At 44.2% G+C, this 13648-nt stretch overlaps 1 protein-coding gene across 8 annotated transcripts in view; it reads left to right on the top strand.

The window, feature by feature from the left end:
- Nucleotides 1-13648, top strand: part of SPECC1 (sperm antigen with calponin homology and coiled-coil domains 1) — a 203412-nt gene that overhangs the window by 116647 nt on the left and 73117 nt on the right. The gene's annotated exons all lie outside the window — the stretch shown is intronic.

Raw genomic sequence — 13648 nt, 5'->3', positions numbered from 1 at the left:
TTTTTGTTCTTTGCTTTGAGCTGGAATGAACTGTGCCATTTTCTCTATGTTGCACTCCAGCACTGCTGTACTCTACCAGGAAACTTACCCAGCTCTGCTCAGACCATGATATGAACACTTTCTGAAACTTTGGTGTCTGCGCCCAGCATCTCCTTTCCTCTTCTTTGAGGCATTCTCCTTGCCTGATTCACCATTTCTCCACTTCCAGCAGGTCAGCCGATCCCTTGGCTTCAGTGAGTCAAGGATGGTTCAGACCCTCCGATCGAGATGTGAGGAGACATTGTCAGGGCTTCTGGGAGAGTGCTCTTCATTGGACTTGGTATGTGCAGACTTGAGGCCTGGAGCTGCCTGAGGCATCCTGCGGCCACGAGGCTGATGCGCCTATCCAGGAAGCAGATGTGAAGGCTGGAGAGAAACGGGCCCCAAGGACATCTTCCCACTGAGCCGATGCTGCACCTGGACTTCCAGTTCTGCAAGCATTTCCTCTCTTCTTATGACTGCAAGCTTGAGTTGGGTTTTCTGCTGTGAAAACTCTGAGTGACCACATCTGCAACATTTTGAGATTTTTGAAACAGCAGAGGGACTTTGCTCTCTCAGAGGCAGAACTCAGTCACCAGGCAGTTCATCCAGTGACTGGCCCCAGGACCTGGGAGGCTGGGCCAGAAGGGTTAAGGATGTCCTGCTTTAAGAATAGATGGCCAGAGGGGAGGAAAGTGGCTCTCAGATGTTCAGACATCATGAGGGACAGGAAAGCCACTTGTTCTTCATGGTTCCAGATTGTTTCAGAACTGGAACCCACGTGTGCCATGTGAACCAAGATTGCATTCATCCAGTTGGAAAGAAAGAAGGATTGTCCGGCTCTTTGAGCTGCTCAGCAGTGGAAGCAGCTGATGCTGTGTTCAACGTAAGAGTTTAAAACAGCAACGGAAGCTGGATGCTGTTGATACTGCTTTGCATGACAGATCAGGCCACATGATTTCTGTGTCTTCCAGTTCTGAAATAACACTGTTTGGTGCCTCCTTAGGGCTTCCCACATGGCTTGGCTCATAAAGAATCTGCCTCACAATGCAGGAGATGTAGGTTCTTTCCCTAGATCAGAAAGATCCCCTGGAGGAGAGCATGACAACCCACTCCAGTATTCTTGCCTGGGAATCCCATGAACAGAGGAGCCTGACAGGGTACAATCCATGGGATCGCAAAGAGTTGGACATGACTGAGCAATAAGAATAGCTATCAGAAGACATACTATGTGACCCTTGGGCAAAATGTGAGGCCTGTCAGACTCTCATTTTCCTTGTCCAAAAAGCGAAAATAGCGATACATTGCCAGCTGACTTTTGTGAACCTCGTATTATGTAGGAAATGCTTTGAGAACCAAAGTGCCCCACAATGTAAAGAACTGTTGTAACTGCCTATGTGGTGAACTCCAGTTTAAAGAATGTGGACAGCGCCTTTGTATGTTTTAACCTATGGGTGGTTTAAAAAAAAGAATAGAAAAGAAAAAAGTGATGCTAATTCAAGTAAATAGGATTCAGCTTGCCCAGTTGACCTAATTCTCTTGTTGCTCCACTTGTAAATTCAGGTAAATTTCATCCCTTGTAATGGTGGAACTTGGAAGTTTCTCAGTGACCACTGTGAGATAAAGCCACATGTCTCATTTCAGAGAAGTATTAGTGTTTAGTCACTCAATCATGTCAGACTCTTTGTGACCTGCCCCCCCCAAGGACTGCAGCCCACCAGGCTCCTCTGTCCATGGGATTTCTCAGGCAAGAATACAGGATTGGGTTGCCATTCCCTCCTTCAGGGGATCTTCCTGACCTAGGGATTGAACCTGGGTCTCCTGCATTGGCAGATAGATTCTTTACTCTCTGAGCCACCAGGGAAACCCCATTGTAGAGAATTAGAGTTAAATAGTGATCCAGGATGGGTCATTCTGCTCTGCGTCAAGCCTCATAGAGTCCATCTTTTCCCATCTCTACTGCCCAAGGAGGGGCAAGTCTTTGCTTTCACCAAAGCTCCACCACCCCCATCCTCCTCACTCAGCGTTTGCTGCCTGGAGACACCGAGGGTGCTGGGGGATTCCTGTGTGGAGGTGCCAGCCCTCGGGTCAGGTGGGAAGGCTGGCATTTGACCTGCACAGTGGATCCGGAGGCCCACGTGTCCTGCAGAGCAAATCCCAGGCCACTTTGGTCTCAGGGGAAACCAGCTGCTGTTGCCCCTTTCAGCCAGTCTGCTGGAGCAGCCCATCCAGTGGTGGTTTGCATTCTGGCTTCTCCTGGAGACAACGAACTGAGCGCCATGTGGGCTGCCTGCAAGAAGCTCTTCTCCAAACACTGCTGCTTTGTCTCCTGCCTCATCTTGCTTTGAACCCAACACAGAGCGGCCACTGTGGCCTCTGGCCTCCTTCAGGCCAGAGCCCCCTCTTAATGTTAGGGGTCTTTTGTTCAGAAGCCCCCTGGTTCTGGAGCTCCGTGCGTGGTGGCCGAGGTCCAGAGTGGGTCTTTGGGAAGGAGAAGAATGCAGATTTACGGGTGTTTTTTAGACTCTGCCCGAGTTGCTGATCAAGTGGACCGTGAGCAAAATTAATTCTTGTTCTGGAAAAAGAAAAATGAAGCTGAGACAAAACATGTATCTGGTTGCAGAAATCGTCTCTGAATGTAGGCTGTACTGGTTGTCTTTAGTGAAGGAAGCAAGATGAGCAAGTAGTTTGGCTCACTTATGTGTATTTTTTTCCTCTGTTTGCTTTGCAAAGGGAGTTTCCGTGAACTTTAATGTGAGGAATGTGTGAATCTCTAGGAAAAACTATTGAGACTCTGCAAAAGGCAGCCCATGGCAATACTTCCTACCACAGGTGAGGTGGAGCTGGAGATGCGATAAGAGACCCAATTCCTTATGGCACTGCTTGAGTTGCCTCAGGCTTTCATGTTTTATCTCATTTGTTCTAAGTCCAAAGGACCAGCACTGCCTATAAAACCAGCTGCAGGTTACCGGCTTCCACAACATCCACAAACACTCGCATTTCTTTTCCTTAAATCTTATTAACAAAGTAGGAGATGCACCGGTTAAATAGTGAAATAGGGCAAGACCTTTACTGTGAAAGGGCTAGAGCCAGACACACTGGAATGTGAAGTCAAGTGGGCCTTAGAAAGCATCGCTACAAACAAAGCTAGTGGAGGTGATGGAATTCCAGTTGAGCTGTTTCAAATCCTGAAAGATGATGCTGTGAAAGTGCTGCACTCCATATGCCAGCAAATTTGGAAAACTCAGCAGTAGCCACAGGACTGGAAAAGGTCAGTTTTCATTCCAATCCCAAAGAAAGGCAATGCCAAAGAATGCTCAAACCACCGCACAATTGCACTCATCTCACACGCTAATAAAGTAATGCTCAAAATTCTCCAAGCCAGGCTTCAATAATATGTGAACCGTGAACTTCCAGATGTTCAAACTGGTTTTAGAAAAGGCAGAGGAACCAGAGATCAAATTGCCAACATCCGCTGGATCATCGAAAAAGCAAGAGAGTTCCAGAAAAACATCTATTTCTGCTTTATTGACTATACCAAAGCCTTTGACTGTGGATCACAATAAACTGTGGAAAATTCTGAAAGAGATGGGAATACAGACCACCTGACCTGCCTGTTGAGAAATCTATATGCAGGTCAGGAGGCAAGTTAGAACTGGACATGAAACAACAGACTGTTTCCAAATAGGAAAAGGTGTACATCAAGGCTGTATATTGTCACCCTGCTTATTTAACTTATATGCAGAGTACATGGTGAGAAATGCTGGGCTGGAAGAAGCACAAGCTGGAATCAAGATTGCTGGGAGAAATATCAATCACCTCAGATATGCAGATGGCACCACCCTTATGGCAGAAAGTGAAGAAGAACTAAAGAGCCTCGATGAAAATGAAAGAGGAGAGTAAAAAAGTTGGCTTAAAGCTCAATATTCAGAAAATGAAGATCATGGCATCTGGCCCCATCACTTCATGGGAAATAGATGGGGAAACAGTGGAAACAGTGTCAGACTTTATTTTTGGGGGCTCCAAAATCACTGCAGATGGTGATTGCAGCCCTGAAATTAAAAGACACTTACTCCTTGGAAGAAAAGTTACGACCAACCTAGATAGTATATTCAAAAGCAGAGACATTACTTTGCCGACTAAAGTCCGTCTAGTCAAGGCTATGGTTTTTCCAGTGGTCATGTATGGATGTGAGAGTTGGACTGTGAAGAAGGCTGAGCACCGAAGAATTGATGGTTTTGAACTGTGGTGTTGGAGAAGACTCTTGAGAGTCCCTTGCAACTGCAAGGAGATCCAACCAGTCCATTCTGAAGGAGATCATCCCTGGGATTTCTTTGGAAGGAATGATGCTAAAGCTGAAACTCCAATACTTTGGCCACCTCATGGGAAGAGTTGACTCATTGGAAAAGACCCTGAGCTGGGAGGGATTAGGGGCAGAAGGAGAAGGGGATGACAGAGGCTGAGATGGCTGGATGGCATCACTGACTCGATGGACGTGAGTCTGATTGAAGTCTGGGAGTTGGTGATGGACAGGGAGGCCTGGCGTGCTGTGATTCACGGGGTCTGAAAGAGTCGGACCCGACTGAGCGACTGAACTAAACTGAACTGAGTGGCTCAGTGGTAAAGAATCCGCCTGCAATGCAGGAGATGCGGGTTTGATCCCTGGGTCAGGAAGATCCCCTGGAGGAAGAAATGGCAACCCACTCCAGTATTCTTGCCAGAGAAGTCCCTTAGACGGATCCTGGCGGGCTACAGTCCATTGGGATCACAAAGAATTAGACACGACTTAGCAACTGAACAACTGGGAACTTTAGATTCTACATGCAGCAACTAGATACAACTAGAGCCAAATAAATAAAAATCCTCCCCGTCCTGCCTTGTTCCCACCCCCTTCCTTTAAAATCCTGGCAATCACTGATCTTTTCAGTATCTCCATAGTTTTGTTTTTTCCAGAGTGTCATATGTTAGTGGTTGGAATGACACAGAATGTAGCCTTTTCAAATTGGGCTCATTCACTTAATCGTAAGCATTTAAGGTTCTTCTGTGTCTTTTCACGGCTTGGCAGCTCATTTCTTTTTAGCACTGATTAATGTTCCACTGGCTGATGTACCACAGTTTAGCCATTCACCCACTGAAGGACATCTTGGTTGCTTCCAGGTTTTGGCATCTATGACTAAAGCTGCTATCAGTATCCACTTAGAGGTTTTCGTGTGGATGTAAGTTTTCAACTCATTTGAGGAAATACCAAGAAGTACAATTGCTGACGTGTTGAAGGGGCTTGTGTAACTAACTCCATGAAGCTATGAGCCATGCCATGCAGGGCCACCCAAGATGGACAGGTCATAGTGAAGAGTTCTGACAATATGTGGTCCTCTGAAGAAGGAAATGGCAACCCACTCCAGTATTCTTGCCTGGAGAACCCCGTGGATGGTAAGAAAAGGCAATAAGATATGATGTCAGAAGATGAGCCCCCTAGGTCAACAGCAAGAACAACAACAACAAAGAAACCAGCCATCTGTCTTCGCAAGTGGCTGTACAATTTTGTGTTCCCACCAGTAGAAGTACAACTTCCTGTTGCTCCACATCCAGACCGGCATTTGGTGTTGTGTTTCGGGCTTTAGCAACTCTAAAATAGGTGTGCAGTGGTATCTCCTTGTTTTAATTTGCAATTCCCTAATGATGTATGAGCATCTCTTCACCTGCTTCTTTGCCGTCTGTTTATCTTCCTTGGTGAGGTTTCTGTTCAGATATTTTGCCCGTTAATTAGGTTGGTCATTTTCTTATTGTTGAGTTCTTTGTGTGTTTTGGCTAACAGTCCTTTATCAGATACGTCTGTTGCAGATTTTTTTCCTCCTAGTCTGTGGCTTGTCTAATCATTCTATTGACATTGCTGTTTTTTTAGTTTTTCACATGTAGACATTTCGCAAGTACAGCCACTTGCGAAGACAGATGGGTGGTTTCTTTGTTGTTGTTGTTCTTGCTGTTGACCTAGGGGACTCATCTTCTGACAATGATAGGTGAGAATTTAACTCATAACCTTTTGCCTCCTCCCAGTGTCATATCACTGGTTTTAATTTTAATAATGTAGTTCATCTTTTTTTCTTGTTTTGCCAACTACATTTAGTCTCTTTGACGCTCCATTTATGAGATGAGGTTGGAAACTGTTGTCACAACCAGAAAATGCTTTCTACCAGCTTTCTTCACCTGGTCTTCTACCTCTCAATTTCTTCTATTGGTACTTTAATTTTTTTTTTTTTTTTGCTAACAAGGATGATAATATTCAAATGTTGTATAAAACAGTCTTTCCTACTTTGGTATAGGTAAATTTAAGTAGTACTAATGTTATTATGGGAGAAGGCAATGGCACCCCACTCCAGTACTCTTGCCTGGAAAATCCCAGGGATGGGGGAGCCCAGTGGGCTGCCGTCTATGGGGTTGCACAGAGTCAGACATGACTGAAGTGACTTAGCAGCAGTAGCAGTAGCAATGTTATTATGACTACAAAGATAAGCTTTTGAGAAAGATTGAGGATAAAAGGAGAAGAGGCAGCAGAGGATGAGATGATTGGATAGCATCACTGATTCAATGGACGTGAACTTGGGCAAACTCCGGGAGATAGTGAGGGACAGGGAGGCCTGGTGTGCTGCAATCTATAGGGTTACAAACAGCTGGACATGACTTAGGGCCTGAACAACAGCAAGATAGGCTTCCCTGCAGAGTGCAGTCGTGTGCTATGATTTTGTTACCTATATGCAGTTTCTTGTTTTTTGTGAGGTTTCTGTTTTTTCTCTATTTTTATTATATCCTCATTCCCCCCGCCCCCAACGCTTCTTCCAATGAGGTGTTCTATTAAAGAAACCTCCCTTCTTAGACACTTTATCCTCTCAACCCAGCATGGATTGTTCTCCAGACTTGCTTCATGGATACCATCTGAAACTTCCCTTGACTGCTTTCCTCTGATAAGGCCAGGCTTCCTGGATGATGACTCTTCTTCTGTTTGGTTTGCTTCATTGTTTTCCTGGAGCACATCCTTGAATAACTTCCTTAGAAAAGGTGTTAGCAATTTTAATTTTCTGAGTCTGTGCATGTCTTGACATGTGTTTTCTACCTTTCTGATTGATTTGTAGTTAGGTTGGGTGTAGAAATCGAGGTTAAAAATCATTTTCCCACCGAACTCTGTAGGCATTTGCTTTGTTGCCTTCTATGGGCATGAGTCTGAGTGAACTCCGGGAGTTGGTGATGGACAGGGAGGCCTGGCATGCTGCGATTCATGGGGTTGCAAAGAGTCGGACATGACTGAGCAACTGAACTGAACTGAACTGAACTGAATACTGGGTTGGCCAAAAAGTTCATTCAGGCTTTTCTGTAACATCTTTTGGAAAACCTGAACAAACTCTTTGGCCAACCCAATACATGTTGATGTCCAGGCTCATTCTCAGTTCACACCCCTTCCCCAAACTTTTACACATTCTTGGTGTTCTGAAACTTTAAAAATATTTATCTATCTCCTTGTGGGTCTGTTCTTTGTTTTGCCTGACATAAATTCTATCGACACCTTCCTCAAATTTGGGGAATTGTCTTACATAAGCTCTTTGATTATTTCCTTTGCTCTGTTTCCACTCATCTGTAGTTCTGGAATTTTTATTAATTGGTTATTTGATTACCTGGTTTGGCCCTCCATGTTTATCTTTTCGATTTTCATCGTTTCCGTTTTCTTGTACACATTGAGAGAATTCCTTCATTTTGCATTGTATTCCTTCCATTGAATCTTTTAATTTGACAAACATATTTAAACTTTTTGAGAGCTAGAGCTTTTTCCTTTACTTTTTCATAGCATCCTGGCCTTGTTTTATTGAATGTGTGTAACCTTGAATTTCAATGGTGAGACCTGCACTGAGCACCCTGTGGCCATTAGCCTTCTTTCTTATCAGCCCCTCCATGTACTCCAGGGCCTTTACACATTGTTCACACTTTCCTAGCTTTTCTTTCTCCCTTTTATCTAGTTTGAGATATTTTTGTGATAATTCAATTATGCTTATCAAGTGAGTAGTTTGATGTTCATATGTTGTCAGAGGAGAGATCCATATAAGAGAGTTGATGTGAGAGTCATCAGAATACAGGTGGTGTTTAAGCTCATGGGATTGAGTAGAAGCACCAGGAAAATACTTGTAATACGAGAAGAGGATTGGCCCAGGACCTGGATCTGAAGAATTCCACCATGCAGAGAGTAGGGGGTGGGGGGCCACATGGGGTGGCTGCTGAGGTCAGAGAGAACTAGGTCAGTATGACATCAGAGACCCATGTCAAAAAGGACAGTATTGTTGCAGCCCTGCTGAGAGGATTAGAAATACCCACTGCATTGGATGTTGCAGTGGAAGCCACTGATAAGCTCAGCAGACAGTGTTTGATTGAGTAATAGGAATGGGCAGAGGAGGGGATGAGGGGGAAGAAATGCAGACAACCTGGAAGTACATTGTGGGGCCGGATTCTGCTGGGACAGGTAGGGACAGATCAGAGACTAGCTAAAGGAAGGTGTGGACTCAGAAACTCTTTTTTTTTAATTCTTAATTTTTTTTTCTTTTATTAGAGTCTAGTTGATTTACAATGTTAGTTTCAGGTGTAAGCAAAGTGATTCAGTTATACGTATAAATATATCTATTCTTTTTCAGATTCTTTTCCATTATAGGTTATTATTAATATAAGATAGTGACTATAGTTCCTTGTGCTATACAGTAGGTCCTTGCTATTTATCTATTTTATATATAATGGTATGTTTCAGTTAAGCTCCTAATTTATCCTTCTGCCCCCCTCCCTTGCTTCCCCCTGGTAACCATAAGTTTGTTTTCTATGTCTGTGAGTCTATTTCTGTTTTGTAAATAAATTCATTTGTAATTTTTTTAGATTCCACATGTAAGTGATATTACATATTTGTCTTTTTCTGTCTGACTGACTTCACTCAGTATGACAGTCTCTAGGTCCATCCATGTTGCTTGTTGTTGCTCAGTTGCTAAGTCATGTTTGACTCTTTGTGACCCCATGGACTACAGCACACCAGGCTTCCCTGTCCTTCACTGTCTCCCAGAGTTTGCTCAGATTCATGTCTATTGAGTCAGTGATGCTATCCAACCATCTTATCTTCTGCTGCCCTCTGCTCCTTTTGCCTTCAGTCTTTCCCAGGTTGCTACAAATGGCATTATTTTGTTCTTTTTTATGGCCGAGTAATATTCCATTGTGTATATACACATGGGGCTTCCCTGATAGCTCAGTTGGTAAAGAATCTGCGTGCAATGCAGGAGACCCCTGTTCAATTCCTGGGTCGGGAAGATCTGCTGGAGAAGGGATAGGCTACCCACTCCAGTATTCTTGGGCTTCCCTTGTGGCTCAGCTGGTAAAGAATCCACCTGCAATGCGGAGACTTGGGTTTGATCCCTGGGTTAGGAAGATGCCCTGGAGAAGGGAAAGGCTACCCACTCCAGTATTCTGGCCTGAAGAATTCCATGGATTGTATAGTCCATGGGGTTGCAAAGAGTCAGACAGGCTGAGTCACTTTCACTTTCATATACGCTGTTCTTTATCCAGTCATCTGTTGATGGACATTTAGGTTGTTTCCATGTCTTGGCTATTGTGAATAGTGCTGCAGTGAACATTGGGTGCAAGTGTCTTAACGGAAGAGAATTGAGTGTGTTTAAATGCTGGTTAGAAGGATCCAGTGGGAAGGGAATGACATTTCCACAAGTCACAGGTGTATTGGGGACCCTGGGGACACTGGCAAGAGTTCGGTGAGGGTTGTGGGGAGCAGAAAGGCCCAAATGATGAGTACGGTTGGCTGTGGCTGGCGATTATGCATGACCTTGAAACCACAGGAAGACGTTTGATGGGAAATACATATAGAGTCTGGAACAGAAAATAGGGATATGGATCCAGAACATCTTACAGGCTGAGGAGGCTGGAACCAGGAAGACCTGTGAGAATGTTTCAGAAATTTCAATGGAATGTTCCAAGGACCTGGAGTAGAGTCAGACTGAAAGGAAAGGAAAAACATGGAGACCCTCTCAAAGCTAATTAATACATCTGCATGACTGCCTGGCTGGTTACAAAAAGAAAGGAGGAAGGAGGCTTTAAATATGTTCTTCTCTGATGGGGGAAACTGCAAGATGTCTGGTGCCACTGTCAGAATATTTTGTGAGTGCAGAGAGCAAAGATTCTCAAAAGTGAGCCACCAGCCAAGAGCGGAAACGGATGAGGAGTCTGGGGAGATTAGATTTGACAGTAAAGAAATTACTGGAATTTTCCAAGAAGAAGATTACGAAAGGACTTCCCTGGTGGCTAAGACTGTGCTCCCAGTGCAGGGTGCCTGGGGTCCATCCCTGGTCAGGGAACTAAGATCCCACATGCCTCAACTAAGACCTGGCGCAGCCAAGTAAAGAAAAATAAATTTTTTTTAAGTATATTATCTTATTTTTTATAAAAAGGTTATAAAGAGTTATAATACAGAATAACCTGGTAGTTTTAGATTTTTAGAGATAGAATGAGCGAGTCTGCTTGTGTTAGGAGACCAGGCAGGCGGCATGCAGTCTTGTGAATTGTGTGTCTCTGTAGAGCAGGACTCGAATCCTTGGTGAATAAATGAAAGGTTAATGGTTTACTTCAGAATTGCCACCCTTTCCCCCTACCGAACACACGTCACACAGAGCAGCCCCAGGAACAGATTCTTTGGGTAAGATGAGGAAATCAGAAAGAGACTGAAAATGTTTTATCTTCAGCTCATGAGAACCACTGCTTAAAACCTTATCAATAATTTAAATGACTGCACTGTTGTTTATTTTAAACATGCTTTTTGTTCTATGGAAAGGATTTTTTCCCATCCCATTTTCTCTCTGTGTATTGTTATGATAGGATTTTTCCCTCGTTTTTTTTTTTTTAAGTTTTATTGGAGTATAGTTGCTTACAGTGTTGTCAGTTTCTGCTGTACAGCAAACTGAATCAGCCATTTGTATACATACATCCTATCTTTTTCAGATTTCCTTTGTACTTAGGTCACCACAGAGTAGTTCCTTGTGATCCCTTTTTCTTACTTTATGGCATAAATATAACGTAAAAAAGAATCAGGAGAACTGCTCACTGTTGACCAGCTCAGCACTCCCTGTCCTACGCGTCCTCTCCCCTCCTTGTGCGTGTGTCTGTGACACACACTTTGATGCACCTGTGATCAGCCACAAATACAGTTTCTCCTCTGGTGTTGTGAAATGTAACATGTCAAACATGGTTTAAAAATATTATTGTATTAGGCAGAGCTTGCTTTTATTTTAACTTCTTGTAGCTGGACAGCCATCCTCGGCACAAATAAGCAGTGATCAGAAGAGGAAAGACATAAGGGTGCCCGCCATGCCGGGCCCTGCCCATCAGCCTAGGCTCCAGCCACCCTGGCTGTCTCCCTGCTCAGTGGCTGGATGGCTCTGAGCTGACGCCTCTGAACTCAGTTCTTGAAGGAGACTGGGAGGAAGAACCCTTCTGGTTTATGACGTGGTAAGCTGGGGGACTGCCCCCTAACCCTGCCAGTGGCCGTGAAGGGGTGTCTTGATGCAGAGCGGGGAGTAATACCACTTTAGTTTGGTCCAGTGGTGAATTTTAGCAGCACTCTCAACTTATGCTCAGCTAATGATAGTTTCTGAAAAGATGTGTCCAGAGATGGGAAGAGCCTTTTAAAGAAGATAAGGAGGCAAGTACATTGATCGTCAAGTGATGATGAAGCAGCGAGAACCAAAAAAGAATAGATGTTATGAAAGTACAGCTGGATTGTGTGCTTTATAATCTACAACTGGATGTAATTCATAAATGGACTTGGATTTGATGTAAACAAATTCCTAGTAGTTTAGATAAGGCATAAGTAACACCCAAGCGGTAGACAGACTGAGACTGTCAGCAAGAGGAAGAAGCGAAGCTGCCGCTGCCACGATGGCAGAGGTGAGCTGCTGCTGTCCACATCATTCTTCCCAGTCGACAGACAGCTGAAAGGAGCCTGGCGTTAGTGGCGTTGTCAGGAATGCAGATGCCATGACAGTCAGTCCTGGATATTCAGTGTTGCATGTCCTCACTGTCAGTAGGTTGAAACTTTAGGTATCCCCCAGTTTTCATTCCGGTCCTTGTCAAGGTCACTTCACTCCAGAAGACTGGTGTGACGAAAAGGTTTATTGCTTAGTGATTTCAGTCTTCACTTTACAAGGATATTTAAACACATCTTTTCTTCACTGAGCATTTATTGTGGTGTACCAGAGGCACCAGGACACAGCCATGCATCACACGTGTGTTACCGTGCTCTTAGCTTTCCAGTAATTTAATTTGGAAAGTGAACTGAAGTTGCTCAGTTGTGTCCGACTCTTTGCAACCCCAAGAACTATAGCCTGCCAGGCTCCTCTGTCCATGGGATTTTCCAGGCAAGAGTGCTGGAGTGGGTTGCCATTGCCTTCTCCAGGGGATCTTCCTGACCCAGGGATCGAACCCGGGTCTTCTGCATTGCGGGCAGACTCTTTACCCTCTGAGCTACCAGGGAAACCTGGTAATTTGAAAAGGTTAACTTAAAAACCTGAATCTTATTCTATATGACTACGACAGCTTAGCCTTCATCATGTCAATGTTTTTAGAGGCATCCGGCTGTCAGATGCTCAGCAGTGTCCACCGTCTGCCTCCACATCACCCCCTCGGATTCCGGGGCACTGGGAGACAGTTGCTCATGACTTAGTGGCTGTCTTGGCAGTGGGTTCAGAGCTGTTTCACCACAGTGGTTCCTGCTTCTGCCTCAGCTGGCTGGGGCGTCTGCCAGGCTGTGGATGGGTCCCTGCCCCCAACCCTCCCTGCACAGCAGAGGCCTCCAGTCCACGGTCCATTGCTGTGTAAGTTGCTGCAGTCGGCCTTGATTAATCACACACCTTTGAGTTTGTAAGAGGGCCAGATTTTTCATTTTATACTTTAACCTCCGAGGTGGGTTTCATTTCTGGAGCATTTAGGAGATTGATGTCTGAGTTTTCACCTCTAGATTTCTTTTTTGACATTTTCCATAGTAAACAGTATAAGTGAAAATTTAAAATGTAGTATAGGTGAAGGTTAAAAAATAACTGTGGTAGTATAGATGAAAATAAATTCCTTACCTTACATTTTCTATTGTAAGTTCTAAATTCTGTATCATTTCCACATTATGTAAATCTGTTTGGCATTGAAAACTGTACTACAGATGAATGTGCTGGGCGCTCATAGTGTTGGTTCTTGTTTCTTTGTGAATACAAATGAGCACAGTATTCCCACTTAGTTAAAAACAATAGGTCATTGAATCAGATCAGCCTGTGCCTAGTACAATATTATTTGGGTGTTCTGATTTCTTCATGAAATTTGGTCAGTCAGAATGGGAATGATACATTTTTTGAGTGTTTATTTAAAAATTCACAGCGATCCTGTATTTTGCTTAGTTGCCAGAACTGTCAATTCTGCCACAACTGTCAGTTGTGTTATGTTTCAAGTTACAGAAAACCTAGGTTAAGGTGACTTATGAAAGGTGACTGTTGGCTTGTGCGGTTGGAGGGCCAGCCTCAGGTTGACTGACCCACAGCTCTGCAGCGCCACTAAGAGCTTGGTTCCT

Source organism: Ovis aries, chromosome 11, assembly GCF_016772045.2.
Source record: "Ovis aries strain OAR_USU_Benz2616 breed Rambouillet chromosome 11, ARS-UI_Ramb_v3.0, whole genome shotgun sequence".
Classification (NCBI taxonomy): Eukaryota; Metazoa; Chordata; class Mammalia; order Artiodactyla; family Bovidae; genus Ovis; species Ovis aries.
The sequence above is the reverse complement of the archived record's forward strand: the minus strand, read 5'-3'. Positions and strand labels throughout refer to the sequence as shown.